The following is a 16,561-nucleotide window of genomic DNA, read 5'->3' on the forward strand; positions in this document are numbered from 1 at the left end:
TTCACTCCACAGCTTCAGGAGCCCTTGGTCTGACACCAGGCAGGTGGCAGAAATGTAGGAGCAGGGGTGAGAGGCAGGATACGACTTTAACCTCTCAGCAGTGATGCTGTATTAGGTCTGTGTTGGGTTGACCATGACACAACACACCCTTAATTCCATTAGCTGTGGGAATGACAAGTGCTGTGTGCAGTAGACTAACGTGAGCTTCATGCTTGTGGGGAGGAGGAGGAAGAGGATGGGAGGTCCCATCCATTTTTGGGCCTGTTCAGGCAGCATAAACTCCTTCCTCAGAGCAGGGGGAGCCATCACACTGTAAAAACCATTCTGCATCCTTTTAGACCCATGCAGTGCCAGGAGATATCAGCCCTTCACTGTTAATACTCCCTTTGTTCCAGAGCAGATTTCATCAGTGCCACTGGATGCCTCTTTTCTCTTTCAACAGAAGACACCCAAGTGAACCCAAATTCCCAGAACTTCCATTGAGCAATGGTATCATATTAAAAGAAAAAAAGAAAAAAAAAAAAACCAACCCAAAAAACCAACAAAAAACCAACAGGGTGAAGAAAAGCCCAGTTATGTCAGTTTGCATCAAGATATAAAGACAGATTTCCAGAAGGTGTTGTGTGCACAGGGATTACAGAGTGATTTGGTGAGCAAGCCAGTGCTGTCGTAATGGGAGGCAACGGTGTCAAAACTATTGATGACAGGTGCTGTGCTCACATAAGGGAGCAAATCCTTCCTAGTGCAAGTCCAGGTGCCTCAGAAATGTTCTCAGTCTATACCCCCTTTCCTCCAACTTGGACCAACTTGTTTTTCCCTTCCTGCTTCTACAAACCACAGCAAGCTCATCCAAAAACCTGTCATCCTTCCTAACAAAAGGGTGAAATAAACATCCTAGCATCATCCTTGGCAACGTGCCACAGAGAAACTGCTGCAAGATATGGCAAGATGAACGCTGCCTTTCAATGTGATATGGAGAGGAAACAAACGACACCCACTTGGAAGAAGCAGCACTGAGGCCCTGCAGAGCTGATCTGATGGTGTCAGGATGGGATGCCAGGGTCTCCTCCCAGGCACTGTATGGGAGAAGAACCCTCATGGTATGAACCCTTGTGGCCCAAAGGCTTCACTGGGCACACCTAGAGCCCTGTCTTGGCTGTCCCCATCAAACCAGGATGGATTTCTGTAAGCCTGGGCAGATAGCACTGGCAGTACTCTCCCAGATGGTGTGGAGATAACATCAGGGCAGCTGCACCCAGGTTTGTTAAGCTGGCTGTAAAAAAGGCAATACCCAAGGAAAGCTGTTTTGGTTTTGTTTTGGGGTTTTTTTTTATTTTTTATTTTTTTTTTTTTTTTTTTTTTTTTTTTTTTTTTTTTTTTTTTTTAGGAAAAGGTAATGCTAGTGGATCTAAACTGAGGGAAGAGGAAAAGACTAACTTTAAGCTTGCTAAAGAAAATCCCTAAAAGAAAGGAATCCACTAGAGAAACAAATGCAGTAGCAGGGAATGAGAAGCAAACATTGTGTGCAGGGCTGTCATTCTGGTGGCCTTTGAGCCTCTCAAGGGCTGTGCAGGTGCTCTGTGCCCAGCCACTTATTCTGCAGGAATTTGGTGCAGAGCTGTACCCATGCCTCATCAGCAGGGGACACATGCTCCTGGAGGTGGGTTTAGGGATGGTCTGGCTGCTGAGCTCTCGACTGCATTACTCTGCTTGTGTCTGTTCTGTGCCGTGCAGCTCCTTCTAAGGCAACAGCACAGCAAGTGCAATGCACTGCAATGTTGCCATTTAAAGGTGATCTATGGCTTGTCCTTCTAGTTCTTTGCTTTTAAAGCTTCTCGCTGCCAGGGACCCACCATAAAACACAAAAATGTAGCATCCTCTTCATGGAGAGACTTGAGTTATTTCAACTCAGTGTCTCTAATCTCAAGAGCACATCAGAGAAAAGTATAAAGGATGTAGTCTTTGCCCTGGAGATATGATCTAAACATAGATAAAGCATAAGTAAAAAGATGACATAACAGGAGACTAAAGGCAAAGGCACTGAGATGTTATATCTAGGGTATTGTAGCCTTTGCTAAGTTTATGGAGACTAGTGATGCAATTGTGTGTGTGCACGTGCATGTGCATGTGCATGTGTATGTGTATTTACAACCATTACTTTAGCTTTAGCTGCTGAAAATTCATCCCATAAATGATTTGACGTGAAGAAGTCCTTAGTGATGCATAGTGATCAAGGGGGATGAAGATGAAAAGAGGATAGAAGTGTAAGACTTTTCCATGCCCACCTTGTTTCCCCTCTGAACCCTCCAAATGCTGCTGAAATCTGTGTACTAAAATTGCAACTCCCACATACTCTTACATGTCTTTCAGGAGCTCAAGTCCCTGTTTTTACCAGTTTGTTAGAGGGCATTAGTTGTAATGATGGTAAAAATTCTGCCTGGGACATGTAAATCTTTGGTTTTCCCAATGTCTGTGTTTTGGTTCACTATCTCAGAGCAAACCTTGGGTAGCTCTTATAACCATGACTCGTTACAAAAATATTCTTGTTGTCTGGAGAATGGGGATAATGCTTGGCTATATTTCTGCCAGGAGTTCTGATAATTAATTATTTAATCTTTCTAGAGCACTTAGATATTTGGATACCTCTTGATAGAATCACATATTCCCTTAGCTGTCAAACCACAATAGCACCTTTTCAGCCCTACAGGCGATGCAGCGAGAGATAATAAAACATCCCCAGTGCCTGAACGCTCTGAGTGACTGGCTCTACCTTTATCAAAGTAAACCACAACAGGTTTCACTACTTGAATGAAATAAAGCCTGAAAGGAGATATGAGAAAGAGACAGTGAGGAGATTAATGCTAGTTTTAATGGGAGACTTCCTGGCTAGCTGCTGTTGCCCAGAAAGTCCCTTAGAGAATAGAATCAGTGGGTTTCATGCACACATTAGTAACATTTCTTCGTCCAATGCCATCCATGTTCTCTGTGCTCACTTCCTCTTGTGGTCGTCCATGCTTCATGTTCATAGTTTTGTAGCCTGGGTCACCCTTTCCTTTGTGTCTGTGTGCATGGGCTCATCTGCAATGTCCTGCAAAGGTAGAGCAAGGTGTGGGAAGCAGACAGTGCCCAAATGTCACTGCTGTCTGGATGGGTGTTTGGCTGTTGGAAGGCTCATAGGCTTCATGGGAATCTGCAGTGCTCAGAAATCCAGTTCAGTGGCACCGAGGGACATCCCATGTGTGCCCAGGCAGCAGGTCCAGGCTCAGGTCAGGCTGGGTGCTGAAGCTGCCTACCTGGGTCACTGGCTCAGTAATTTCTAGTCCTTGCTAGCAAATGGTGATGGTGCAGCCTTCCTCCTGGCTGCAAGCCATGGCAGTACAGTGCCACCACAGGTGACCTCCACCTTGTGCTGCCATGGGGCACTTGGAGCAAGGTAAGCTGTGTTTTCTCTTAGAACAGGCACAAAATGGCAGATCTCAGTGCTTTTAAGCAAAGCTGGATTTCAGTGCAAGTCAGACTTTGCGAACTTCAGCAGATCTGAGTTTGATTTCATATCTCAAATTCAGGCATGGATGTGTTCTAGACCTTAGAATAGTTTCTGTTCCCTGTTTACTCTCTGGATGGATAAGACAAACTGAGATAATTGTGACCTTACCACCATAAGGAGTCACAAAATCTAACATTTTCATCCAGACCATGCAGAACAGACTGATGACTTCAGATATATTGACACACAGCTTTAATCTGTTTCCAGACAATTCTGTTTTCAGAATTATAATACAGATTAACTGAGTTTGCATAAACTCAGTACACAAAATCTGCACCTTATCTTGGTTTCTATTACCTATCTTAAAAGTGGGATTTTTTAAAAGTCACATTGAAGTAGAGCTTCAATTACATCCTGTTAATAACTAATAAATTAATTGCTACTTAGTGCAAGATCCCACCCCATCAAGGATTGGCATTTAAAGGATTATGCCTGGAGGGGTGAGGACAGTTTGGTTTCAGAGTTGTATGTCCTTGGTGTGACTGATCCTGATGGATTGTGAACAAAATTGTATTGTGAAATACATGTCCTTATTGGAATTGCTGTTAACTTCATAATTGCTCTGTAATTACTAAAGAGAGAGTATCTTACACTTCTGACAGCCAGGTGCATGTATTGCTTAATCTGTCTCCATTATTGACTTGGCTCAGTTCCTGGGGGTGCTTTCCTATTCTCTTTCAGTTGTGCAATACCAAAACTGACTAAGTGGTGCGTCTGCTGTTTTGTTCCCGCTTTGGAACTAACAACAGGAGCAAACAGAGGTGAACTTTGAAGAAGCTGAAGCGTCGGGCCGGCCCCGAGGTGCCACTGCTGCTGCAGTGAGCCTCTTTCCCGGCTGGAGGCTGTGCTGCCGGCCCCCGGGAACAGTGCCCGGCTCGGCCCCATCGCTGCTGCTGCCCGAGGAGCATGGAGCAAGACTGCACCATCTGACAGGCAGCTTTGCCAGCAGCTGAGAAGGCTACCAGCAGGGAGGTCAAGGGTCTTTCTTCTGGAGATCTTCAAGCTGGAATCTGGGTTAGAAAAAGTTTAATCTCAAACAGTGATTAAGAATGGGACTGAAACGAGATAAACAGTGAGTTGTCAGCAGCTTCAGAAGCGATTCCTGCCCTAGGGGAAGTGCCATTCGTCTGTTTTGCTGTATACTGGGTCAGAGCTTATGCTAAAATATTGCAGATTGTCAGCTTTGTCTGTGGCTTTGGGAATATTTCAGTGGCCCTTGCTGCATGCACTGGCATTCTAATGGAGCTTTATGAAAGGGCTTTTTTTTGGTGTAATCTGTCAACAGATAAGCCCAGGGAGAAGGAGAATTCAGAGCCTCTCCCAAGAGAGGCAGCAATGAAGATGCATGCATTAAGCATCCTCCTCTCCCTTTGGTACACCCCACATAGCAGGGCCTCCAAGGATCTCTTCAAGCACAGTGCTAGCTGAGTGGGTGTCCTGCCTGACAAAAGCTTTTCTTAATAACCTTTTTCACTTACATGTAGAGAATAAAGCTCTTGACTTTATCTTTCTTTTCTCAGGGAAATAAACGTTTCAGGTATATGTGACCAAAAAACAACAACCCCATGGGGGCGTTGTCAATTTTTATTGACTTTCCAGTACAGCAGAAGTCGATGAAACAGGTTACTACAGATACAACTTGCTTGTTATGCATGTGGCAGCCGTGCAAAGCTCTGACCTGGCAACAATTTCCCCTAATATCGATGTTTTACCTCCAAGGCCACCAGCAGTGCTCAGTTCCCAGGCAGCAGGAGCCCATGGCAGGCTGCAGAACACCCCAGTCCATCTGCAGCTCTACCCTCTCTCCCAGCCCATGAACCTGCAGGGCTCAGATGCTTTTGTTGGCGTCCAGCTCCAAGCAGCTGGCCCTCAGGGGGCTGCTTATGCCGCACACCTTTGTTGCCCACAGCCCAGGCTGCCTGTGGTCTGTTTTCTGGGCTCATTACTGGAATCTTTTTGCATCTCAGGATGACAAACTGGCTTTGTGCACTCCTCTGCCAGGAAGATGGAGATCCCCTCGGGCTATGGAGGCAAAAATCGCCTCTTTTTGAAGATGTTACAAGTGTCCAAGTGTCATATTTCTCTTCAGTCACCATTTCAAGCTCAGATGATGCTAGCTATGCTTTCTTACCCTCAGTGGACTGAAAGCATACGAGGCATCTGGCTTCCCCTGCCCTTTTTTCAGTAGTCTCCTTATCCACATTGAGTAGAAGTTGTCTTTCCAAGAGCCAAGAGTGCAGTTTGTGTTATAATAGGTGAACTTTTCAGCTGCGACAGCTCTCCTTTTCCCATTGTCTCTGTTGTTAGTATCCTTTTTCTGCTGAAAAGCTTTTTAGATGCGAGACACCCAGCAAAATACTGACATTTCAAGAGGTGCTGCAAAAGACCAGAAAAGGGAATTTTTAATTTCAGTAAACAATTGTGTCTTCAAGGCCTCACAGTTGGTGCAGTTCTAGGAAAGACTTTGAACTAGAGAAGGATATGAGATTTTTTTGCAGTGACTCATACTTTTTATAGATTACCAGTTTCAGAGCCTTGGAGGCTGATAAGTATGTCCACAGAGCAGGTGCAGCAAGTGCCCTGTGGAGGCCTTACTGGGTGCAGGGGGTTGTGTCAGTGTTGCTGCAGGGAGATATGGTTGTGTGGATGCCCTTGACTGCTCAACCCCATGTTGTGCTTGCTACGGGGGCTCCCAGGGCTTTAGGACCCACAGCCCTCTGTGTGGGCACAGAAGGAGACTGGAGAGGACGAATGCACGTGTCATGATGCAAAGTTGCACCCTTCGAGGGTGCAGGGAAGAGAAAGCTGTTGTGGGGAGTCTTGAGGAGAGACCTGCACAGAGGCAGCTGCTTGCCATGACATGGCAGAATGAATTCCAAGTGCCCACAAGTAAGTCCATCATGGCAGTGGCCAGAGTGTGTCTGAGTGGGCACTCAGCTCTGCCCCTCTGCATCCCTGGGTCTGACTCCACAGACAGCCTACCTTGTTCCCAGTGTGAACTTGTTACTGCTGCTGTACCTTCCTTTCCAAAACAATTCACAGCTCCTTCTGAGAGTTTTGGCAGTAAATGGAAGTTGAGGAGAGATGTCAACGAGGCATGACTGTGCTTTGTTACATACAGTTACTAAATAGTTACTGGTCCAGCCTGGGGTTAAGGCCTCAATCTAAGTGTGACTTTGCAGTAATTCGCCACAGGCTAGCTTTTGGAGCTGCAACATTTTGTTGTCTTTTCCTCTGGTGTGGCTTATTACTGAACATCCTCCCTCCAAATACCATGTCCAGGTGCTTTCTACACATATACAGAGCAAATGCAATGTTTGCTTTTTCTCCAGAAGACAACTTGGACCTTTGGTTCTGTCACCAGTCAGATGAGAGTCAGCTGCTCTAGGGCTGCTCCTATTCCCAGTCTGCTCTGGAATGTATATTCTCTCAGATATTCGGTTCTCACTGGAAGCAAATTTCACATAGGAGCATTTTGTACAAAGATCCTGCCAAAATTTGGTCCCACTCACTTGGGCTGAGTGACAGCACAAGGTCTCCTTCTCCCCGGATGCTGTGTCCTGTGCTGTGTGGCTCTGTGGGGCGTTGTTGGCTCAGCATTACCCAGCGGTGATGCAACTCCTGGTATCGTGATGCACCTTGGCCCCGGCAAATATAAAAGGCCTCTTCCTGCTGGCCTCAGGATGAGTTACCAAGAGGTAGCTCTGTCTTTATAACTTTCTTTATAATGTTTGGAGGCAGTGGCTTGTGGGAAGGTGGGAGGATGGCACACATTTCTCACTGCCTCTCGATTACCCTGAGGCAGGTTAGCCAGGTTGTAGATTAACTGTGCACAAAAGCCTGGCAATTACAGAGCCATTACAGATATGCCATTATGTATATCCTTAAGTTTATGACTTCATTCTTTCTTAACCCTGTTTCTCAAAGACAAATACACTGAATGTGTGGTGTTTTCTCAGCCTGGTCTGACGCAGTCTTTGTGTGACCTGCCTTACTTCTAAATGAGATGCGCCCTCCTGCCCACCCTGCCTGCTATCTGCTGATCCACCCTGAGTCTCAGCAGGATGACTGGGACTGAGAGACCTCAAGGAAATGCCCATCAGAGCTGCTGGGCTTGGGCTGTGGAAGGAGAGGGCCTTGTTCGTGCTGCCTGCAAGCACCACATGCTTCCATGCACCCTGTGAGCCCAACTGAGAGCTGCCTGCTCTGCTGTGGTCCCAGGGGCTCAGCTCCACTGGGGCTTGTGGAAACCAAAACACAGCTTAGTGTCAGGAAGGAAGGCATGAGAACAGACACTGTCTTGAAACTGCTGAGCACTGACTATGGAGAAAGAGGGGAGTAAACAAGCCCTGGGCAGGGGGAGAGCAGGGTGAAGCCTGGATCTCTCCCCCACGGAGGCAGGCTGAGAGTGGTGTGGGGATCTGGGGGCACGCCGTGGAGATATTTAGATTCCCCTTTGTCTGTGAGCTGGCAGGCTGTGTGCACGCCATGCACCTTGGCTTGATGAGGGAATAGCCACCTCTCCTGCCTGATGTCTGGCTACCTTGGGAGGCCTGGCTCGCTGCAGGCAGTCAGGTGCAGGGGTAGACTCTGGCCTCATAAGGGGTCCAGGGGTGTGCTGGTGTGTGGGGTCATTCCTCTTGGCTGTCAGAGAAACCAGTGCACTTCAGCCTGCAAAGCTGCTTCCAGTGCCTTCTCATGAGCTGGCAGATTTCTCTCTTATTGCACACATTATATTGGCATGGCTGTTGAATGAATGCAGACAGTGCTGGGAAATGCATGTTGACTTATAGACAGCTGGAGATTTAGTGTGATTCACAGAAACACCCATAGCTGAGAAAATACTCATAAAAGCAACCAGCCACTTACTCTAGCTTAACACTTCCACTTCTGGCTGGGAGAAGGAAGTGCCAGCTCCTCAGGAAAGCAAGTGGGCAGGCTCGCTCAGGTGTGTCTGAACTGTGGGAGGAATTTGCCTTCAAAACATTTCTGATTCAGCCTCATAAACCCAGTCCCTCAGCCCTCGTGCTGCCCCAGGTCAAACCCACTGACGACATCAGGCAAGGGACTTTTGGCACACTTGGGAGAGTAGTAAGAACAAAAGGGGAAAGACAAATCCAGACCCAGATTTTGCAACACTTTTGAAAAAACCCACCAAACCCCAGAGCCAAACAGGGCTAAGCTGGGGAATACCATGAGCATAGTTTGCCTCCCAGGCCTGTCTCCCACGCTCTTCTTTCTCTCCAAAGGTTTGCCACTGAGCTTGCAAACAGAAAATAAACTCAATGTCATTGACTTCAGCAAGTCTCTGTGCATGTGGCAATGGTCCCATGAGCATCAGCCGGACTGCAGTGCCCAGGAAAAGTGGCCCAGGCATAGGCTGAGGCTGGGAGGCACTAGTGAGCCCTGGGCAGGGTAACCCCCTGGCAGTCTTTAGTGCCAAGCTCAACCCATGGCTGCCCATTAGAGTGGTAGACAGGGTAGGGCGGGGGGGGGGGGGGGCGTTTAGAAAGAAATAGCTTTTTGGGAAATCGTTCATCCTTCTCCCTGGTGCTGTCCACTGCAGTGGGAGCAGGCTAGCAGATGTTTCGCTGATGATAGCCTTCCATGGTTCAAATTGCCAAGCTCTGCCCTTCTTTCTCCCTTCTCTCCTTCAAAATTCAAATTAAAAAAGTCCATCTACTTCCTAAAGTTCAGAGATTTTTGGGAGGTGCAGAGTTAACAGGGTGGAATTTGAAATAAAATGGATTCTGAGCTTGAAAAAAGGCAGAAAACCCAGGACTGAACACTGACTGTATTCTTTCTGTGGCACATCCTCACCTGTATCAAGGCACCCTGCTGTTAGAAGGAAACAGTCCTGCGCAAAGCGTACACTGACACCCTCTCCCTTTGCAAGCAGAATTAATCATACTTATGTGCCATATTCCATTTTAATTTTTATTGCACAGTCCAAGATTAAAGGTTAATGTAGTACATCTCCCCATCTCCACTCCCATTACAATGGAGTGCTTTGAATAACTATTAACTTCTCGGTTAACTGAAAGAAAATTGTTAATCATCTACAAGCTTATGTTGCATAAAAATCATTCTCTAACTTTCTCCTGACTGTGGGAGAGCCCTTTCCTCAACGCTGACCTTCAACAACACCTGGTACCTGCAGCCTGCAAAACACAGAAAATCATACTACATGTGCTTATCTGCCAGCCAAGGTCATAAACTGCGTGAATCAGTGGAGTGCAACTTATGTTTCTCGATGTTGGTGTTGATCCAACATCCAGTTCTGCTGCCAGCAAAGATACAGTTCCCTGAGCCTTCAGAAAGCACCTAATGAATTGCTTTGTTTTGTTCTGTTTTTGATTTTGATTTAGCAAATTGAGGCTAATCTGCGGAGCGCTGGGTGTTGCTGGGACACCCAGGGTGACAGTACAGCCTGTCCTTCCTGCTGTGTGCAGGCTGGCAGGTGTGTGCACCCTGCGGGTCAGCGGGGCTGCCTGCCCCAGGGCCCAGCTCCCCACTGGGAACCGGTGATGTGGGGCAGGGGACAGGGCTCTGGAGACTGGCATCCCCCCCGCCACAGGAGCCTGTTGGCACCTCAGGTGTGAGGTGGTGGCTTCTGCTCCTTTCTGCCTCCTCGTGCAGCTGCTGCAAGTGGCCAAGTTTGGCTGCAGAGGTGCGGCCTCCCTGTTGAGTGATTACATGGAGGAGGCTTGAGTCCAGCCATTAGGGAAATAAATCACCCGCTGTTTGTGAAGTAGGAGGGAAGCACTCTGGACGGTGAAAGATTAGACCGTAAGCCTCACAAAAATCCCCTTCTGGCTGTAAAGATGGGCTGTGGATGTTGTGTTTTTTAGCCCTTTAAATGATTATTTCTGTGCCAGACTTATTAGGCAAGATATTGTTGGGATCTTGGCAAGGAGATAAATACGGCTGCAGGCTCCGCAGTCGCTCCTCTCCACATCTGGTCACTGTCAGGCCTTCAGCTAATAGGCTGAGGTCTGTGTGCTACAGTAAACAGCCTCTGCAGCTGCTAGGGGCTAAATGTAACTATATATTGCTCCAAACACAAACATTTCCACATTAGGCATTGCATGTCCTCCCCCGGCACAGAGCTGCAGCCACTGACCTCGGGAGCCTGCACTGCATCAGCTCGCCCTGGCTTCTCCTTGGCCAGCAAATTCCGTCTCTTTTTATGGCTGTGGCTCTTGAAAGTGAGAGCAACAGCCCCTGCTTGGGTCAAGCTGCATGTGGCCAAGCATTGTGCAACCTCCTGCAGATGGACTCAGTGCTGAACAGCCAGGAGCCTTGGCCAGGAGAGACTTGCTGGGAACAGAGGGCAAGGTGAGGAGAAATGGATGGTGCCAGCATCAGGGAGCTGCTGAGGGAAGGGTTTTGGAGGAAGGCACAGAAGTCCCAGATCTCCTGGGACTTTCTAGACATCTCTGGCTGGGTGTCCTCCCATTTCCACCCCCTTCCCCTCCCCCCCAGCCCCCGCCACCCCACAGTCCCTGCAGGGAACTGGGAGCTGCTCTTGGCTGGACTTCAGACAAGCTGCCCTGCATGCAAACATGAGGTTTCTGTATACAGTGCCTGGCTCCCCCAGCAGTGTCCTTCCTCCCCTCTTTCTCCTCCTCTATACTTTTCTCTGCTGTCCAAGGCCAGGAGCAATTTGGTCAAGACTGCTTTCAACAAGGTGTTTACTACACTTGTCTCGTGAGAAAGACAAACACATCTCATCAGCTGGAGCCTTTGTTCACCCATATGATGAAAAAAAAAATCCACTTCCATCCAGTATCTCCATGAGAGCTCACTCACACTTGAGAGAATCTGTGAGTGGAGGGGGTTTGGTGTAGCTGCTTTCAGGTCTGGCCTGTTCCCAACTTGTTGCAGAATTCTGTCCTTCAGTGCCTGCTCCAGTGAACTGGATAGATGGCAGGGCTCAAGGGATGCTTTGCCCCACTGCAGCAGTTGGGTGTCCAAAGCAGTCTTTCCAGAGAAGGCTTTTCTGAGACCTGGCATCCCACACAGCAGGTGCATCCCAGGCACCAGCCCCCAGTTTGGAAATTCAGCACGCCATGCTGACCAGGCCCTGCTTAAATACCTTGTGATTAATACAATGTTAGCCTATTTACATCAGCCCTCCAGCCTGCTTGTCCACTGCACAGCACTGCTTGGTGCTGCGGGGAAGAAAGACACCTCTTGCTCTTTGGTTGACTCCAGGCTGGATCAGCTGGCCAGGTGCACAGCCAATTTCCATTGCAGCTTTGAAGCTGAGAAGTATTTTAAAAAGAATAGAGCCTTTAGCCTTGTAAGTAAAAGTCATTTATCTTAGGATGAAAAAGTGCTGGCATGGAAAAATTCCAATGCTATGAAAGTCTCTTTTCCCGAATGTCTTGGATACTTGCTGGATTAGGTTCACTGGTAAGGAGCTCGAAGTTATGAATGTGTCTTTTACAGAAATGAGCTGCAGAAGGAAAAGGCAGGCACTGGCATGCTTGTAAGTGGGACAGAGCGAGATTCCCTGTGGACCAGACATTTCTGAGATTGCTTTTAGAGGTATGGTCAGTATTGCTGCAGCGAGTCGAGATGGTACTAAATCCCCTATTGTAACCATAGCTGTTACCATTTCCCAGGGGTATAGTATCAGCAGAATACCTTACATAAACAAAAGCTAAGCACTGTTGGCTTTGCCCTGTGTGACTGTTTAATAACGCTTTGTGCTGCACACGGACAGCGTCAGAGTGTTTTATGGACGCTAATGAAATTAGCCTCATGATGCTCTGGCGAGGTGGGGATGTGTTATTAGCCCTTTCCCTGGGCTCTGTGTGTGTGTGTGGTGTAGGATTGCCAGCAGAATGGGGTGCTCATGCCTGCACTTTCCAGCAGTAAACACCTCGTTGGGATGGGACTGCAGCCCTTGGTCTGCTCCACCACTCTCTCTCATTTGCCTTTCTGACTCCTGGTGCCAATGGTGGGTGTGAGAGGGGGAGGTGGGAAGGGCGCTGCCATGTCACCCCACTGCTAGGCACAGACTTTCTGCTGGATCAGAGTAATCTTCCACCACTCAAGGTCTGCTGGCAGGGACTGAAAATTCAGATCCTCCTCTCGAATCACTAAGTGCGTCTGCTACATTTCAAGACCTTGTGTCAGACTGCAGTGGCTGAGGTCCAGGACTTTACCTACATGGCCAGTGTGGAATAGTGGAGATGCTGGAGAGGAGCTCTCTTTCTTGCGTTGTGCATGGCTCTGACCTCTTTGGGTGGAAGATGGGGTGGTGTCTGCAACAGTTTTGCAATGATCCAGCCCTGCTCACGTGCAGCAGCCCCAGTTTTGTCACAAACACCAGTGCTGGCCCGAGGGTTGTATTGAAGCTACCACTGATGCATTGCTTTAAATAGATCCTAAGCAAACCTCTCTGTTTGTTTTTCTTGACATGGTACTGACTGGTGCTTTCCAAGAAACAAGGAAAAAAAAGCTGGACTCACAGTGGTGACTTTGACTCCATCTGGCAAAAGCAAACTGATCTCCTAAATGAGAAAGGCACAGCCACGAATAGAAAAAGTAAACAGGTCACTGTGAGAAGCAGCCTGTTCCTTTTGACCCAGTGGCTGCCAGTGACAAAATCACACTGGAACTTGGTTAGAAGATCTCCCCACTTTAGGATTTTCCCTGTCATGAGAAAGCCAAAGGTCTTTCCAGACCTTCGATGAGATCTGCATATGGAGTTTAGTATTGGATTTCATAAGGTTTGCTGCACTTTATCCTGTTCTGCTAGGTAAATATTTTGCTTCCAAATCATCATTTGCCTTTCTGAGTCCCGTGGCCTGTGAGGCTGGACCAGACTGGGGAGCTATCACACATTCTGCATGAAATAAACTTCTGTGAACCCCTCAGAACCTTACTAAGACACTCCTTTGCTGTGTTACTGCCTTCCAGCTGAATGTTCAGCCTGCAGGAGCTGAGAAACCACTCTGCCTGTGTGGTAGTAACACACAGGCCATTGAAAGTGGTCTCTGTAACTCAAAGTAGTGGGAAAATGCCATGCTTAGGCTGTGAAAACACTGTGCTGAAGGTAATTATTTTCATGATGGGCAGAGCCAAACCCCATGCTGCAACACAGGCTTAAATATGGATGTACTTGAAGACTTTGTCAGGTGTGGATCTAAATTTTGTGACTGATTTTGTCTTAGTGGCTGGCTGGGCCATGCATTACTGAAATCCAAACTGTCCACCTTGTAGAGCTCCACCTCTGAAGAGAAGTTGTCAACAGCATTGCCTATGCACAGCACACTGGGTGAGCTCCTCATTGTGGGGGTGGTGGTGAAAAATGCACCTCAGTTTTATTTTATGGCTATGTTCACGTACCTTATTAGGCATAGAAGCACTGATGGGGAGAGTTTGGGGCAGGTTTTTTCTTCCAGGCCAGTTGGTGAGCTGGGGGGAGAGCATGAGCACCCCAGAAATGCTCTGCCCTTCTGGCCCTCCCCTTCCCTGCCTATTGCTAATTAGAGCTCAGCTTAAGCAATGAAGCTTGAGTTTAAGAGCCACGTCTACAAACTCTCTTATCATGACATGTAACACTGACACCAGTAGGCAGTCTTGGTGTGCATGTAGAAATTCCATCCTCGTCCAAGCCGACTGCTGGCCTTTTGCAACTCTGCTCGAAATTTGGGCTCTTTATAATCTGAACGACAGATCTCTGGTGCTACCCACTTGGGTTTTTTCTGCTGCCCGGAATATATGTTAACAGTCTATTGATGGAAATGATAATTAGGGGATTTGTCATGAGAAATGTGCATGAACTTTTCAAGCTGTCATTCAAAAAAAGATTTTTTACAGTCAACTCTCGATTATCTGTGGGTGCATTCTCTGAGCTACAGATTAGATATGCCATGTTTAAAAAATGCAGAACTCTTTCAGAGCCATTATAAAGTATAATGTACACTGTTTTTTTTTTTCTCTTTATTTATAACCTCATGCTGCATCTTAAACTTTCTTTTTGAAGGTAAAGATATTAAAATATTACATTCTTGGGGCCTTATTTACATATATTTTGCATTATTAGTTTTGCTTTTCTTTCTTTGTCCTCATTACCCCTGATACTGAGAGCTGAACATATCAGCTTATAGCATCTGTGGAGGAGGGCATGTGACATGGTAACCTTTCCCCAGCTGTTTTCTTTTCTTCTAGTGCTGCATAAGAGTTTCTGCAGTGTGATGCTGCACAGCCAGATGGGCTGGAAAGGAAGAGGAAGTGCTCTGCTGTGAAAGAAAAAAAAATGGTCTGTACCTGAAGAAACATGAGTGAGTGACAAACAGCTGAAAGAGAAGGAATGTCTTAGAAACCATTTGTCAGGCAGAAGAAGCGTCAGCTTGTTAAAAACATGCCTGTTCAGTTAAAAGGATGAATTGACAGACGAAGGCTCAGTGCAAATTCAGCTGCCATCACTTCAAAAGCCCTCACAGCTGAATCAGCAAATTTCTGTTTCCATACATAATGGATGCAGCGAGCATGCCATTATGATGCCCACAAGAAGACTTGTGTTAAGCTCTTTAAATTAGCTGTTTATGATAGTCACACTCTTTAGCTGTAACTTATTTTTTTCCTGGGCCTCCTTCTCATCTCATGTCATGCCTTTTGTTTTTGCAGCCCTGGGAACAGCTGCCTAAGCAAGGATTTTGGGAAGGGAGTGGTGCTGACTCAGTGCTACCATGCCGAGATTTGCAGCCATGCCTTTCATGCTCTCTCCGGCCAGGGCATTGCCTGCACATCCCCCTGACTCGCGCTGGTGCTGCCGGTCCCACCGTGAGCCCGGAGCCAGGAGCTACAGCACTGGGCACACTGGTACCTGCTCCTTCCTTGGCGTCCCCTCCCTGCCTCTGCTGCCAGAAACTCCTTTCCTCTGCCACCACCTCCTCTCAAGGGTCCCTGTGTCACACCAGCCAGGAGCTGCCCCCTCCTTCTCTGGGTCTGGGAGGTGTTCCTCTCCTGCCTGGCTGAGCCCTGTCCATGTCAGCGTCGGGTACAGCTGGTGCTAGAGAAAGACCCAAAGTAACCTTACCCAGGCTTTGGCAACCTTTGGGTCCAGAACCCTGGTTTGGTTATAGAGTTCTCTAAGAATTGATATCTGTCTTTTTTCAGTGTAGCTTGAAGAGTTTCAAAGTAGCTCAGAATCTGCACAAAAAAAACCCAAACAAACAAACCTGCTGAGTCAAGTATTGTTGAATGATTGTCAGCATTAAGCCAAACCCATTGCCCTATGATAGATTCAATCTCCTTTTTTTTTTTTTTTTTTTTTTTTTTTTTGGGGGGGGGTGGGGGGGGGGGTTGAGCCAAAGGTATGACTAGGAACAAGAAAGAGTAAAAAAAGAATACCAAACACTTTTTCTGTGAAAATGACAACAAAAAAATGTATAAAGTTGGCACCTTTTTATTCAAATCAGAAGATTTTCTGAAGGCAACTCTTGGCAGATTTTTTTTTATTTTTAACCGTTGACTGAGAAATGTCAAGCAGCTCTAGTATCTTATGAAAGATGTTGCACTTAATAAAACTGCAGGCAGGGAGGCAGAAACAGTGCACACATCCATCTCCCTTAGCCCCTGGCTCCGGAGGATGCTGGAGCTGTCAGGTGATGCGAGCCCTTCCAGTGGCTGCAGTGTGATTTCCAGGCTAAGCAGACGTTCTGTAAGGCCCAGCTGCAGGGCAGCAGCCCGCAGGAGGTAAGGGAAGCACACATCCCTGCCCGGGGGATGCACGGCACCTCTGCCGCGGGGCAGTGCGAGCTGTGACACCTCCGGGGGGTTTGCTGTGTGGAGGCCGGCAAAGCACCGTGGAGCGAGCAGCAGCGCTGGCTAATCCCAGGCTCCGTACGCAGGCTTTTTGGTTCCCTCTCTTGACCCCGGGGAAGTGTGGAAGCTGTGTTGCTGGTGGAGGAAGGATGGAGCAGCGGCAGCTCCCTACAGCCCCCTTACAGTGGCAGCAGCAGGGCAAAGCTGCCTCCGGGGGCTTTCCTCGCT

The sequence above is a fragment of the Sylvia atricapilla genome, chromosome 3 (assembly GCF_009819655.1).
Source record: "Sylvia atricapilla isolate bSylAtr1 chromosome 3, bSylAtr1.pri, whole genome shotgun sequence".
In the NCBI taxonomy this organism is placed as follows: Eukaryota; Metazoa; Chordata; class Aves; order Passeriformes; family Sylviidae; genus Sylvia; species Sylvia atricapilla.